The 13,980-nt window shown below is 39.9% G+C and overlaps 3 protein-coding genes and 1 pseudogene across 26 annotated transcripts in view; 3 read left to right on the top strand and 1 right to left on the bottom strand.

The window, feature by feature from the left end:
* The window catches only part of LOC127681600 (oocyte zinc finger protein XlCOF6-like), a 1,434,619-nt gene that overhangs the window by 718,865 nt on the left and 701,774 nt on the right, over positions 1-13,980 (bottom strand). The window lies entirely within an intron of this gene.
* LOC127681615 (oocyte zinc finger protein XlCOF6-like) overlaps positions 1-13,980 on the top strand; it is a 988,257-nt gene that overhangs the window by 331,041 nt on the left and 643,236 nt on the right. The gene's annotated exons all lie outside the window — the stretch shown is intronic.
* The window catches only part of LOC127681617 (oocyte zinc finger protein XlCOF6-like), a 1,149,846-nt gene that overhangs the window by 585,485 nt on the left and 550,381 nt on the right, over positions 1-13,980 (top strand). The gene's annotated exons all lie outside the window — the stretch shown is intronic.
* LOC127679735 (zinc finger protein 665-like) overlaps positions 1-13,980 on the top strand; it is a 350,610-nt pseudogene that overhangs the window by 189,877 nt on the left and 146,753 nt on the right.

Genomic DNA, 13,980 nt, shown 5'->3' with positions numbered 1-13,980 from the left:
AGTTAGCCTCGCCCTGCAGATTAAGGCAGACCAGGGGTGGGGAAGTTCGCAAAAGGAAAGAGGATTTACATAGTAATAAACAAAAAACAAACTTCACAGTTAAGTGAGAATTACAAGAAAGTTCACAACCCTACTTTTAAAGCAGCCTTTTGCTAGCCTGTGTGGTTATTTGGGAGAGCAAGAGCTTGCTTTAAGTATAGCCCTCTCAAAGGAGCTCCACGGAGAGCTGGATCACACCTGAGGAATTTATGCAGCCTACTCTAGCTAAATTCTCTAGAAGAAAAATTATACTTTAAAAGTCAGAGACAGTTAAAACGGCCGGACAAAGAAAATCCTGGGCTCTCCTCCCCTCCTACCTCTCTCTACAAGGTCACTGTGTTTTACTCTACAAGGTCACTGTGTTTTCTTCCCTTCTCTGGCAGAACTCCCAGAAGAAAAAGAAGATAAAAGGTTAACTCTTAAAACAAGAGAAAAAGCAGGTTTCTGAAAAGCAGTTTTTCCATGCACAAGACATGGTATTAAAAAGTATAATAATAATAATAACGGTTAAAAGCTAATTTTAAAACTTTCCAGGAAACAGAAGAAAATGGGAGATGTCCTATTTTCTCTCTGAATCCTTATGGAGATATTCTTAGTTCTGGTTAAAGTATTTGGAGCTTTTGGGGACATTAAGTTCCATTTCTGTCTGTTGCCTATTTTTGGTGCACCAAAAACTTGTCTATATGTGTGTCAATTTATGTTGTCTATTGTTTGAGTGGCTGGATGATTGTTGTGTTTATGTTATGTGTTAAAAAGAAAACATAAAATGGTAAAAAGGGGGTGTTATTTACTGGCAGTCCTGTCAGTCTGCAATTTACACAGAAGAAGATGATTAAAGGAGCTTCATATTCTTAACTATGAGTTAAACACAGCTGGAGAAAAAAGGCTACTTTTTAAGAGGCCAGCAGTCTCAAACTTAATGGTTAATTCTCCTGGAAAAATTTCTACCATGGTGATGGTTGGGTTCAAGGTGTTTTATTCCCCTGAAATTACAGCTGGAAAAATATATATATTTGGTTTAAATTAATGAGATTTGTGTAATTGCTTCATCCTTATTCCTAATTGGTCTTAAAGGTATAAATGTTTTACATGCCTTGACTATAGAATATTGACTCATAAGTTATTGGACATGATTTAAAAGAAAATATAATGGTAACAAAAGGTAAGTTTTAAACTGATAATTTAGGGTTAAAGCTATCTTAAGCAACATGTGGCATGACAGAAGCCAAGAAATACAGGTTTCTAAGATATTTCTAAATTGATATAATGTTTTATGTGATTCTTATCCTAGAACTCAGATTTATAAAAATAAAATTTAAAATAATGTCTCTTCAATAAGTTACACTGTCATACAATCAAACACACAAGCTGATGGACAAACTTTGCAATATGAAAATAATGTGTTTGCTATTATTTTAAAGAGAAAAGATTGTTTAAAACTGGGTTTTGCTTTCAAAAATTGTAGTTATGCTTTAATATTACAAGTTCCTTTTGTTATTTGACCTTCATACAATGGGGTCTAGTTACAGGCTATTCCTTGCAAGATTGATGGGTGTAACTCTGGCCTTATCTTACAGGCTTCACATAGAGAGTTTTGGCCAAAAGAATATTTTTAACAGATTCACACAGATGTGGTTCAAAATAAAGTTTCAAACTTAGATCTATAAAACATTAATAAGGCTGTATAGAAATTATAAAGGCATTAAAATTCGGCCTTGGATTCACACTAAATATTAACACAGGAGGCTAGAGTAGCCCTCAACAGAGTAAAACAAGGCTTACAAGACACAGTGTTGTTTCGCTACAAAGAAAAGGAGAAAATTGCTTTCTGCATTTTGTCTAGCTTTTTGCAGCCTACAGGCCTGCTATGGCAAGAAGGTCCCTTGTTGTGGGTACATCCTAAAGCCTCACCAGCAAAATCTATTGATCATTACTCTACTGCAATTGCTAAATTGGCCCTTCTAGAGATACAACAATGCCTACAGTTTTTTGAGAAGAATCTTACATCACTGATTATTCCCTATACTGCCTCTCAGGTGCAGATTTTGTGCAGAACAATTAATGATTGGGTCATATTGCACTGCTGTTTTGATGGATTAATAGATAATCATTATCCTAGACATCCTTTGCTTTCATTTTTTAAGGAACATCCTGTGGTGTTTCCAAAAGTAACTGCACAAGCACCCTTGCCAGGTGCCCCCAATATATTTACAGATGGATCAAAAACAGGTTGTGGAGCTCATATGATTGAGCACAATGAGCCCGTTTTGTGCCAATATCAGCCTGGCTCCTCACAGGTGGTTAAATTACAAATTATGTTAAAAGTTTTTCAAATAATGCTCCTTTCAATTTAATTTACTTTCAGATTCTTCTTATGTGGTGAATGCTGTTAGGTACACAAGATCCTAATTCTTTGATTGTGCCGTATACTGCAGCACAAGTTCAAATTTTGGCAGCTACATCCAATGATTGGGCGATTTTAGTTACCTCCTTTGCTGGACAGATTGACAATCATTGTCCAAAGCATCCAATTTTGCAATTTGCCCTGAGTCAGGCTGTAGTATTTCCACAAGTGACAGCCAGAAATTCACTCCCAGATGGAATCGTGGTATATACTGATGGATCAAAAACTGGTATAGGTGCTTATATAGTTAATGGCGAGGTAGTATCTAAACAACATAATGAAACCTCACCTCAAACTGTGGAATGTTTAGTAGTACTAGAGGTTCTTGAGACCTTCCCAGGACCGCTTAATATTGTGTCTGACTCTTCTTATGTAGTTAATGCAGTTAACCTTCTTGAGAAAGCTGGGGTAATAAAGTCCTCCAGCAAAGTTGCTAATATTTTTCAACAAATACAATTTGTATTAGTGAATAGAAGATTCCCTGTTTATATTACTCATGTCAGAGCACACTCGGGCCTCCCTGGTCCTATGTCACTAGGAAATGAATTGGCGGATAAAGCCACCAAGATCGTGGCTGTTGCACTGTCTTCCCAGACAGAAGCTGCAAAAGAATTTCATAAGCACTTTCATGTGACGGCTGAAACCTTACGTCGCCGTTTTTCATTGATTAGAAAAGGAGCTAGAGAAATAGTTACCCAATGTCAAAATTGTTGTCAATTTTTGCCTGTGCCTCACATGGGAATTAACCCACAGGGAATTCGACCACTACAAGTATGGCAGATGGATGTCACTCACATCCCTTCCTTTAGAATACTTCAATATTTGCATGTTTCTATTGATACATGCTCTGGCATTATGTATGCTACACCTCTAACAGGAGAAAAGGCCTCACATGTAATTCAACATTGCCTCGTAGCATGGAGTGCTTGGGGCAAACCCAGACTCCTTAAGACAGACAATGGACCAGCATAAACTTTTCAAAAATTTCGACAGTTTTGCAGTCAAATGGATGTGATTCATTTAACTGGCCTCCCATATAATCCCCAAGGGCAAGGTATTGTGAAACGCGCCCACCACACTCTTAAATCTCGCATAATTAAACAAAAAGGGGGAATAGCTGAACATGCTACCCCACGAGAAAGAACATCTCTAGCTCTCTTTACGCTTAATTTCTTAAATCTTAATGAGTCCAATACAACTGCCGCTGACAGGCACGTAAATTCAGTTCTATCTCCTCGCGTGCACGTCATGTGGAAGGATGTGCTGGACAATAACTGGTACGGACCGGATCCTATTTTAATAGGATCCAGGGGAGCTGTTTGTGTCTTTCCACAGGACCGAGCTGACCCGATCTGGGTTCCAGAGAGGCTGACCCGCCGAGTTGAAAGCCCAAGAGAGGAGGATGCGAATCCCAACAACGAAAATGTGGAAGAGAATAACGATGTTGTGGTGGCTGATTCGCCTGATACATGCCAGTGAAAATTATTTTTGGTCTTTTTCTCGCACTTGGCCAATACCGGTGCCCGTGCATAATGAGTCTAATGTTTTTCCTCAATTTTACTCCACCCGATGCCATTATGGGGTACCTTGTAAATCTAAAGATCAGACCGAACTGAAGATGCAAGTTTTTAACCAGACTCGAGTTCCATTGGCAGGAACACTTTGTTTTTCCAATTCTTCTCAGTCCCCATGTATCCGAATCCAGAGTCAAACACTGGCAGCTTTTGATGATCCACTTAGATACCTGCAGCCAGGCCGTTCAGTCAGGATGCTGACTGAGGCGTTATCCAGTATCAACAATGGCATACAGTCAGGCTCGGGCGATGGTGGCCATGGCTCGGATGCAGTTAACACTTATACCTTTTGGATGAATATGACATTACTGATACCCATGATCTTTAAGGGCAATGGTAGCGGAACATATAATGGGTCTATACCTACTCATCCTTGTCCAAATGTCCTCCCCGATTACCCACCTGAGTTTTTACACTGCAGGGGACACTTTGATAAAGTGTTCCCCATCTCACCTGGGCTCTGGTTTGCAACTGAACTAGACAGATACAGGTATCGTAACAACTCCACAAAGAGAGGATGGCCCTTATCATCCTGGACCCTATTAACTCTAAGGGTGCAGTCTGTGATCTCTCGCCTATAGTTAATTTGGAAAATAGTAAGGTAGACCTGTTCAACGTTTCCGGAGTCCTAAATTCTACTACTAATAGGCTTGTAGTTTATAATTACCATAAGCAACACAATATGACATTCTCTAGAGGCCGCATGTGTGTGGATCCTCCATTTTTGTTTTTGCTGTTTAATTATTCCTCTCCCATAGTGGATTGCAAGAATCAAAGTTGTTACATCAGTCAGTGTTGGAGTAACAGAAAATATGATTCAGCACTAGTAATGCGCATGCCTACCCTAGTACCAATCCCCGTTAGGGTTGATCCAAATGAATTTCCCTTGGTTACCTTGTTTAGACAGAAAAGAGATTTTGGCATCACTGCCGCAATAGTCACTGCAATAGCGGTTTCTGCAGCTGCGGCGGTCACTGCAGGGGTTGCCATGGCTAATCAGGTACAAACAGTTACTCAAATTAATGAAATAGTACAGAAGACCTCTACTGCCTTTTCCTCACAAGAGAAAATAAATGCTCATTTTGCATCAGGAATCTTAATGCTCAATAAGAGAATAGACCTCTTAGAGGTAGCCTTACAAGATTTATTTGATGTCATCTCTGCAAGCGGTGTAGACAGAACTCCCCACATCTGTGTAACACCCTACTCTGCGACCCTCAATGAGTCTAAGCAGTTGTCTAATATTCTGAGTGGAAATTGGTCCAGAGAATTCGAGCAATTACAAGCCAATTTCAATTATCGCATTCATGTGCTTAACAGCACCAAGGTAGAATTGGTCACTATAGGACAATTTTCAGATTGGATGGTTAGAACCTTTTCCTATTTTAAGGAGTGGATAGGAGTTGGCATGTTTGGCGCGTTTTGTCTGGCAGGACTATTTTTAACTCTATTCCTTTTCTGCAAAATGCGAGCAGTTCGGAACAGGGAAAAGGTTGTCATTGCTCGAGCCTTGACAGCTCTGGAAGCCGGCCAGTCTCCTCAAGCCTGGATCAGCCTCTACAAAGACTTCTGAGGCTTTATTACTCAGGCATTTGCAGCCCTGGAATTATGCTCAAGCATTTAGATAGCTGACCGGACAGCTCTTGCACGCCCGGAACTCAGGTTCATTACACTGGGCAGAGTGTCCAACACAGCACCCAAGGAGGGTTGTTGAACAAGGTATCGCACAGAGGGCCACTATCCCTCTGAGAGACATGTCGTTCCGCATAAGGGTTGCCTGCCCAAGTCTCCCTTTCCCAGAAAAACGGCAGAGGACAGGTCGAGAGTATCTCGGGCTCCAGAATAGGCCTAGGGATTACTCCCGTACATGGTCTGATAAAATTTTGGCTGGGAGGTACGACCACTGTCTCTACCCTCTCAATTGGGAGATCTATTTGCTGCATAATAAAACGAAAGGAGGGAGATGTGAGGGGCTGCCTATTGTTCCTGCATTCGCCATTACAAGATGGCGTCGAGGAGTGTGGTAAACACCTTCATTTTGGACCATGTCCCAGCACAAGTCTGCCCGGCAACAGCAAGCAGCCTATCCCAACCCGACTAGCTTATCTACAAGGGAAAGTCCCTGTCCTGCCTATATATGCCGCTCCCTTTCCTTCTCCCTCGCCCCTCATCTTCAACTCTCCATTAACCAATCGGTACTCCAATAAAAGTGTGATCAGAGAAGAATCCTCTTGTCGGTGGTCTTCTTCCCTGCTGGTCAGGGGGCTCGCTACATAAAACTGTGCATACTCATACTTTTCAAATAAGAGTGTTTGTGAAGGGTAGTGTGTGGTTGTTCTTGGTTTTGTTTTAAAGATTTTCACAAAATCCCTAGAGGTGACACTTGTTATCCAGCCTGATGTGGATGTCAATCATTCGGCAAGGCTACATCTTTATTTTCAAGTGTGAGCCTCCTTAGTACATGTCCAATGATAGAAGTTCAACCCCTAACATTTCCTGTTCTGTCAACATATTTAACAATGTTTATATTGAAATGCTTAATAGAAGAGAATATCAAAATACATCAAATAACTCATGTGTCAGAGATGTAATGAAGTAGAATAATGAGAAATCAACTGTATATCTCACAATAGAGCTCAAATGTTATGAATATGTGAGTATTTTCTGAAAATCCATGCTTCTTCATTTTGCATTCGTTATCTTTTGGCACTACTTCTTCAAATAGTAACTTCTAAGGGAATTATCTAGAGATACTGTAACAGCAATAAAATTAATTTAAATGGAAACATTTCTGGTGTGTGTATGTGTGTGTGTGTGTGTGTGTGTGTGTGAGAGAGAGAGAGAGAGAGAGAGAGAGAGATTATTACAGTGATTTAGGCAATGATGGATATGTGTATATTGGAAGATAATTTCGTGCAGTCTACACTGGACATTTTTAAAAAGATTTATTTATTTATTTTATGTATATGAGGACACTATAGCTGTCTTCAGACACACTGGAAGAGGGCATCCCATTAGAGATGGTTGTGAACCACCTTGTGTTTGCTATGAATTGAACTCATGACCTCTGGAAGAGCTTTCAGTGTTCTTAACTGCTGAACCATTTCCCTAGTCCCTAGACATATTTTTATATATTGATCAAGGTCAGGTTTCTAGCTTTGTACCCTACAGACATTTCACACTGAACATTCTCAGATATTCCAAAAAGTTTAGGCAGCCTATCAATAAAATACTATCTTCTTTCTCATTGTAAAAATATTATCATTTCAAGATGGACTAAAAAACCAATTTGAATAATAAATCTTATTTGCAAATGAAAAGTATATACTGTTATGTTTTCGAATGTGATAGTTTATATTAATACTAAACAGTTGTCCCATTTTCAGAAAAAAATGAATTCCAGAGAATTCTCGCTAGAGTCGGTTGATGCTGTGCCTCGTGACCTCAGTTCAGTGTCTGTGAGACCCATATTAATCCTACAGACTTTTCTCTTATATTGATACTTGAACTGTGGCATGTGCACAGTCACAGTCCAGCACATCCAAAAAAATTTTTTGAACCTAAATAAGGTCAAATTACATCAACTGCAACAAAGCACACTCTACAACTCACACAGTGTAGGCAGACAACAGACACCAATGAGCATTTCTCTCACTGCCACATATACAGCATGGCCCAGGAGCATAAACAAACAGTTCAAACATTTGCAATTTTTTTTTGTTTTTTTAATTATTTTATTTATTTTCTATGTATACATTGTTCTGCCTGGAGGTATGCATGCATGGACAGAAGAGGGCAGCACATCTCAGTACCGATGTTTATGAGCCTTTATGTGGAACTGCTTATCTTAGCTTCTATTAGAGACTACTTGCTTCTGTGAAGACCCAACTTCAGCTGCCTGATGGGAAAAAGTGGTCAGTCCTTCTGGTACTCATGGACACTGGCAGCTCAAGTCATTTCTCCCGCATTTGGATTGAAGAGCAAATTAAAGGTAAAGTTATGTGACTCTGGGACTCTATATGTTGATTCTGATTTTTGCCAGAAAATCAACACAACAATGTAATCCTTTATTAAATATTAAATGCAGACAAGTGATGGACCTTCATCAGGAAAATGCCTCCAGAATTTTCCAGCTGGAAGGGGCCAGACACACATTCCAAGGGCTTATATAAAAAATTAATTAGGTCATGAAATTTTCCCATTAGGCCTGCTTATTTCCACAGAACTACAAATCCCAACATTCCAGGGACTAACCTGGTTCCTACAGCTGTTAGCCATACAAGTTAATTTTGGGAATTATATACACAACAACTCCATCTTAATTTCAGGAGGAAGAAGGAGAAATGCCTACTGAGTGCTGTGAGGGGAGCTCAGGAAAACTCAGAAGAAAAAAAACCCAACATTTTGAGCGCAGGGTCACTGCCCACAATAGGGAAGAGCAGGCAGCTTGAGACCTGGACATGGTGGTGGTCCTCCCTGGGTCTAGGTGGTAAGTAGAAGACAGATGTGTTCCCCAATGAGGTTTCTCTCTTTTTTTTTTTTTTTTTAGATCTGGTCATTCCCTGGAATCGATGGTGTGCTCTGCAGGGCTGCATATGCACAGAGCATTTGGAGCAGGTGGTTTTGTAGAAAATGCCTTGGTAGGAGGCAAAATTTAGAGAGCAAGACCCCCTAGTTTCTCTTACTATCTTCTACAAGTTCTATTTTGTTTTGTTTCCTTTTTTTTTTTTTTTCTCGAGACAGGGTTTTTCTGTATAGTCCTAGCTGTCCTGGAACTCACTTTGTAGACCAAGCTGGCCTCAAACTCAGAAATCCACCTGCCACTGCCTCCCAAGTGCTGAAATTAAAAATGTGCACCACCACCACCAGGCTATCTTGTACAAGTTCTCTTAGCATTTAACATTTAGGAGTAAGATCCCTTTGTAGTTAACTTGGTGGAGGTTGTAAAAGGTATCTATTGCTTTGGGTAACACTCAAATAATAAGTGTGAGATTCAGGAGTACAATAGATAGTAAAGGATTTAAAGATACATAGATAATAGTGAAACTAAATAGAAAGTAGCAGAGGAAGGAGCACCTCTACAAGATAAGTACTATGCTAATCAGGCCTGCAAGAGATTACAATGGTGAAAAGCACATTATTTACCAGAATTGTCCCAAATTTTGACTCCAATACACAACAAATGAGACAGCCCTGATTTACATCCAATCACTAGGCCATCACCATATCAAAGACCAGACCTCTAAAGAGCTACTCAAGCAGGGCAGTACAGGGCAATTCCCAACATTAGGCCTGCTGTGCCATAATGGTTCAATTTTCTTCTTGAGAAAATCAGTCAGCCACAAGAACAAAAGTACACTGTTATCAACTCTTTCCAAAAAAAAAAAAAAAAAAAAAAAAAAAAAAAAAAAATCACCATACTGTTGAGAGCCAGCCTGATCAAACAAGGCTTTACATGGGGCCATCACATTTGGAGAATATCATAGCTCATTCTTAACCCAGGAACGTGCTGCTGCTGAATGTCCTAGGAGGCGAGCACAGCAACTGCAGCTTAAGGAAGTTTTCAGGTTCCAGAACTTCTAGGCACTACTCTCCCACCAGGTCTTGCTGACTAACAGGCAGCCAAGATGCATGGAGAATGCTAGAATGGTGAAATTTCCAGTCACTTCCACCTGGTTCCTCAGAGCCACTCCTTCTGTTCCCACCCAATATTCAGCAGTTTCCTGTAATTCTTCTAAGCCCACCTACTTTGTGAACTTTTTTTGTTGTTTTTGTTTTGTTCGAGACAGGGTTTATCTGTGTATCCCTGGCTGACCTGGAACTCACTCTGTAGACAAGGCTGGCCTCAAACTCAGAACTGCCTCCCAAGTACTTGGATTAAAGGCAAGCACCACCACTGCCTGGCCCTTACCAAACTTTAAATTAATTAGTTTCCCAATTTTTCTCAGCAATTTTTGTTGGTTTGGATTTTTGCTTGCTTGCTTGCTTGTTCCTTTCTATTTATTTTGTCTTTTTCTTCAATTTATATAGTCATGCAGGTGTGCTCTCCCTCCCTATCAGGAACCATTCTCCCATCTCTGTTGCTGGCTGTATTCCACACCACTGCAGCTGTCACGATGCACAGGACATAAGCTGCACAGTTGCCCCACAACCTTGCTGCCAGACTAGACCAGAATGGCACCTGGGTTTTGAACCATCCTGCCTAAATTTTCACATTGTCAGTCTAGCCACCTGGGCTAAAAATATACACAATTAAGCAATCCCCCTGAATTCTGATGCTCAGAACAAATAACCAAACAAAGTAAAACTAGGCTAAAATGTCCTTGGATCAAACCACAAACCATATATATATCTCCTAAGAAGGGCAATCTATTGGAGATCCAAAATAAGGAATGGAAAACCCAGAGGCATGATCAAAAAGATCAAAGTTTGTAAACCATGTAATTCAACTGAAAGAGGACAGGAATGAAATGGTTTGTTGGAAAGAAAATAATATCAAATGCCTGAAGGAAATGAGGACAACAGGGGATATGAAAACTGAGTTTAATAGGTGGTGACAAACACCAAATAAAGAGACCCTGGAAATAAAATACTGTAAGCCAAATGATAATATCTCACAGAGAACCTGAGGGAGACAGATTATCAAACTTGAAGAAAAGATAGCGGAGCTGGGTTTCTCAGTGAAAAAAAATGATGAATTAAAATGTTAGGTTAAGGCACAATACTATTTACTGCTTGAAGGGGGAGGTAAAATAGAGAAACTCCTTTAGAAAACTGTCTACATTTTTCTCAAAAACAAAAGAAAAAGAAAGAAAACTAGAAATAGAACTACAATACCGACTGCACTGTTTAGTCGTTTTCATAGATGTTTTCCTGATTGTACTATTAAATACACTATGTACACACATGCACATCTGCATATGCTCTGGAAAGGACACACCAGAATTACCCAAGTTTCTTTAGAGATTCTAGCTAGGAAATCAGCTCTTATCTTGATTATAATAAGTTCCAGGATTCTCAGGAGACTTCTGAGGTTCAATAACTGTTATGATGATTGTGATAGGTTACAACAGATACCTCAGAAACACAAGCCCAGACCTGGGGGGGTCTGTCTTTAAAGTACAGATTTCTGAGGCCATGAACACCTTTCAGAGGGCAAGGCTTCTTGTTTTCTTTTTGGTGAGTTTTATTCTTTTCCATATGATTACTCAAAAAATGATTGCACAATCTTATTGATTCTGTACATGTGCATACATTAAACACACTGGTGATGAATATTGTATCTGAGTTAAGAAATAAATGTGATTCCTTCAGAGGCATTTAACTAAGTTTGAGTCCTATGTTGAATTCTACACTTCATGATCCCTGTGCCTTCAATCTTCTGTTTGTCTGTTGTATGAGTTTAAATGTGACAGAAATCTGAAGGCTCTCTTGTGTATCTCTCCCTGTGTGATCGATCGCCTTCAGTCTCTGTGTATGTGTCTATCTGTGTACTTTGTATGTATCTATCTGTCATCTATTTATATCTTTCTGGCTAGATTTAAGAAAGAGATTTGCAGTTTTTATGGAAAATTAAGGAAACCATCACATGGGGAAGGAATGGGATAGTATATGGAAATCTTTAACACAGTTCTAAAAAGGATCAGGTAACTGGCTGCAAGCTATCAAGACAACAAACATTTAGAAACATCACTGTTTATCAACCAATTAATGTAGGAATGTTGCTTTAAGCCTCTGTATTTCATGCTTTCAGCAAATGACACTCGTGCAGTTTCAGTCTGGGCATGAAAAAGTACATAAATTATCATTGTAGCTATGCATCAGCTTAGGTTTTAAAAGTTGATAATGAGGGACCCTAAGGACTTTTCCAGTCCCACACCCTCCTTTCAGCTTCCTGCTCCTGCCTAGAGTCAAGGTCCAGTCTACACCCACAGGAACATTCACAAGCAAAAATTTCTCAGAATATACTGACTGATTGTTACCTGACCCTCAGGAAAGTCACAAGTAGAGTTCAAATGCATCTCATGCTTGCTAGACAATAGAATTAAAAGGCAATATACTTAGTCAATACGTTTGAACTCTAATAGTAGTGATGTAAGATGTGCCCCTAAAAAGTATTAAAAACTGCTTGTAACAGTGATTCAAGGTCCCCTTCTTCATACCTCACCTTGAGGGACTATTTGAAAGTCAACCCAGAACCTCTGGAAATCTTGCTTTTGCATTGATCTGTATCTCTAAGTACCACAGACCAAGGTTCAGGGTCTCACAATAACAAAAGAAATCCATGGGAAACAATATACATATTTTTTTTACATTGTTCTTTGAAAAGTATGCTAAACCACCAAGTTGAGTACACAGTAAGACCACAGTTTTAAATCTCAAAACTCTTAAAGTTGAATTAAGTCTGGTTGTGAGGTCCAGGAAAACTCCCCATAGAAAGTAAGACCTTGTGTATACTACATTGCCTCACATACGGTTCTCACAATGCATAGGAAAGCACCATGGGGCAAGATTCCATGGAGTTCTGATGGCTGTATTCTGTGTAAGATGTTTAAAAAAAAAACTTGAACAGTGCAATTTATAAGTCTATGAAGGTGATTCTAATGAATTTTCTGAATATTGAAAAATGTGGAATCCCAGGTGATCTAGTCTTTTCTACTGGGTTACATCTACTGACTTGTTAACAAAAGTGGCTTTATAAAAAATACCCAAACAATTCAGACCACTGACAACAAAAGGGATTGCTTTCCATAAACTCACAGCAAGTCCTTATTGCTGAAGACAAGACTGAAACAACTGACTGTACTGAAGAAGTCAATGCCTGCCTGCAAGAACATTGACCTTTCATTTGTCCTTGTTATGGGCAGATGCTTTGCAAGCTACACAAAATGAAATACACTCAAAATAAACCACAAAGCCTTTGATCTATAATCTGTACTTTCTGAAAAATATGATAGGTCAATGATGTCATGAAAAGATTGGAAATAATCAATATCTGATTTGACTTAAATACCAAGGCACCCTTGTTGTCAGGCGGTGTTGGTGCACGCCTGTAATCCCAGCACTTTGGAGACAGAGACAAGTGGATTTCTGAGTTCGAGGCCAGCCTGGTCTACAGAGTGAGTTCCAGGACAGTAGGAAGCTGTCCTGAGCTATTCAGATTTAATGCTTACTCATGGCCCTAAGGTGGTGGCTGCTAAAATATGAGAACAATTAGCTAGAGCCTTCCCCATGAACTGTCAGTGCAAGAAGAGGGCGAGTTCCTGCCCTAACTGCTGAAAGTTCCTGAAGGCGGCTTTAAATCCAGGTGTCCCCACTGGATGACCTCCTCACTTCCTGCTTCTGATCACTAGGGGTTTCCCAGCCTTTCCCTCCTTTGCTCTTGTGTGAAGGTCAATTCCTTCTCTGTAAGCCTTAAAAGCCTTAAGTTAGTCTCCCCGACATTAAATGAGGCCATGACACAACCCAGACTGACTTGTCTTCCTTAGCGTGCTTGGCCTCTCTTCTCTCTTCCCTCCATTTTTGACCCTCAGGTAGTGCCTCTTCCAGACCCTGGAATAACTGGACCTGCTGGATGGGTCACAGGACAGCCAGAGATATACAGAGGAAACCCTGTCTCAAAAGAAAACAAATCCAAAAAAACCAAAATAAATAAATAAAACAAAAACAAAAAACGCAAAACCACCCTTGTTAAATGTTATTTACCTCTATGAACATGTGTGATGGACATGATTATAGTGGTGTAAGACCCCCAAAAACTGAGGGCACCCTAGTGTCCCATGGCTCAGAAGGGGACATCCATATCACTCTCAAGAAATAGTCTTGATGCAATAGCAAGTGCATTTTTATTCCAAAGACTCTGGGCTACACAGTCGTACACTGCGCAGGAGTAGAGAACTTTGGGGCCCCAAGTGCAGAATTGGGACACCTTTAATAAGTTTACAACAAAGCCCGCAAATCACA

This window comes from Apodemus sylvaticus, chromosome 3, assembly GCF_947179515.1.
Source record: "Apodemus sylvaticus chromosome 3, mApoSyl1.1, whole genome shotgun sequence".
Lineage (NCBI taxonomy): Eukaryota > Metazoa > Chordata > Mammalia > Rodentia > Muridae > Apodemus > Apodemus sylvaticus.
Note: the sequence above shows the minus strand (reverse complement) of the source record. Positions and strands in the feature narration are given on the sequence as shown.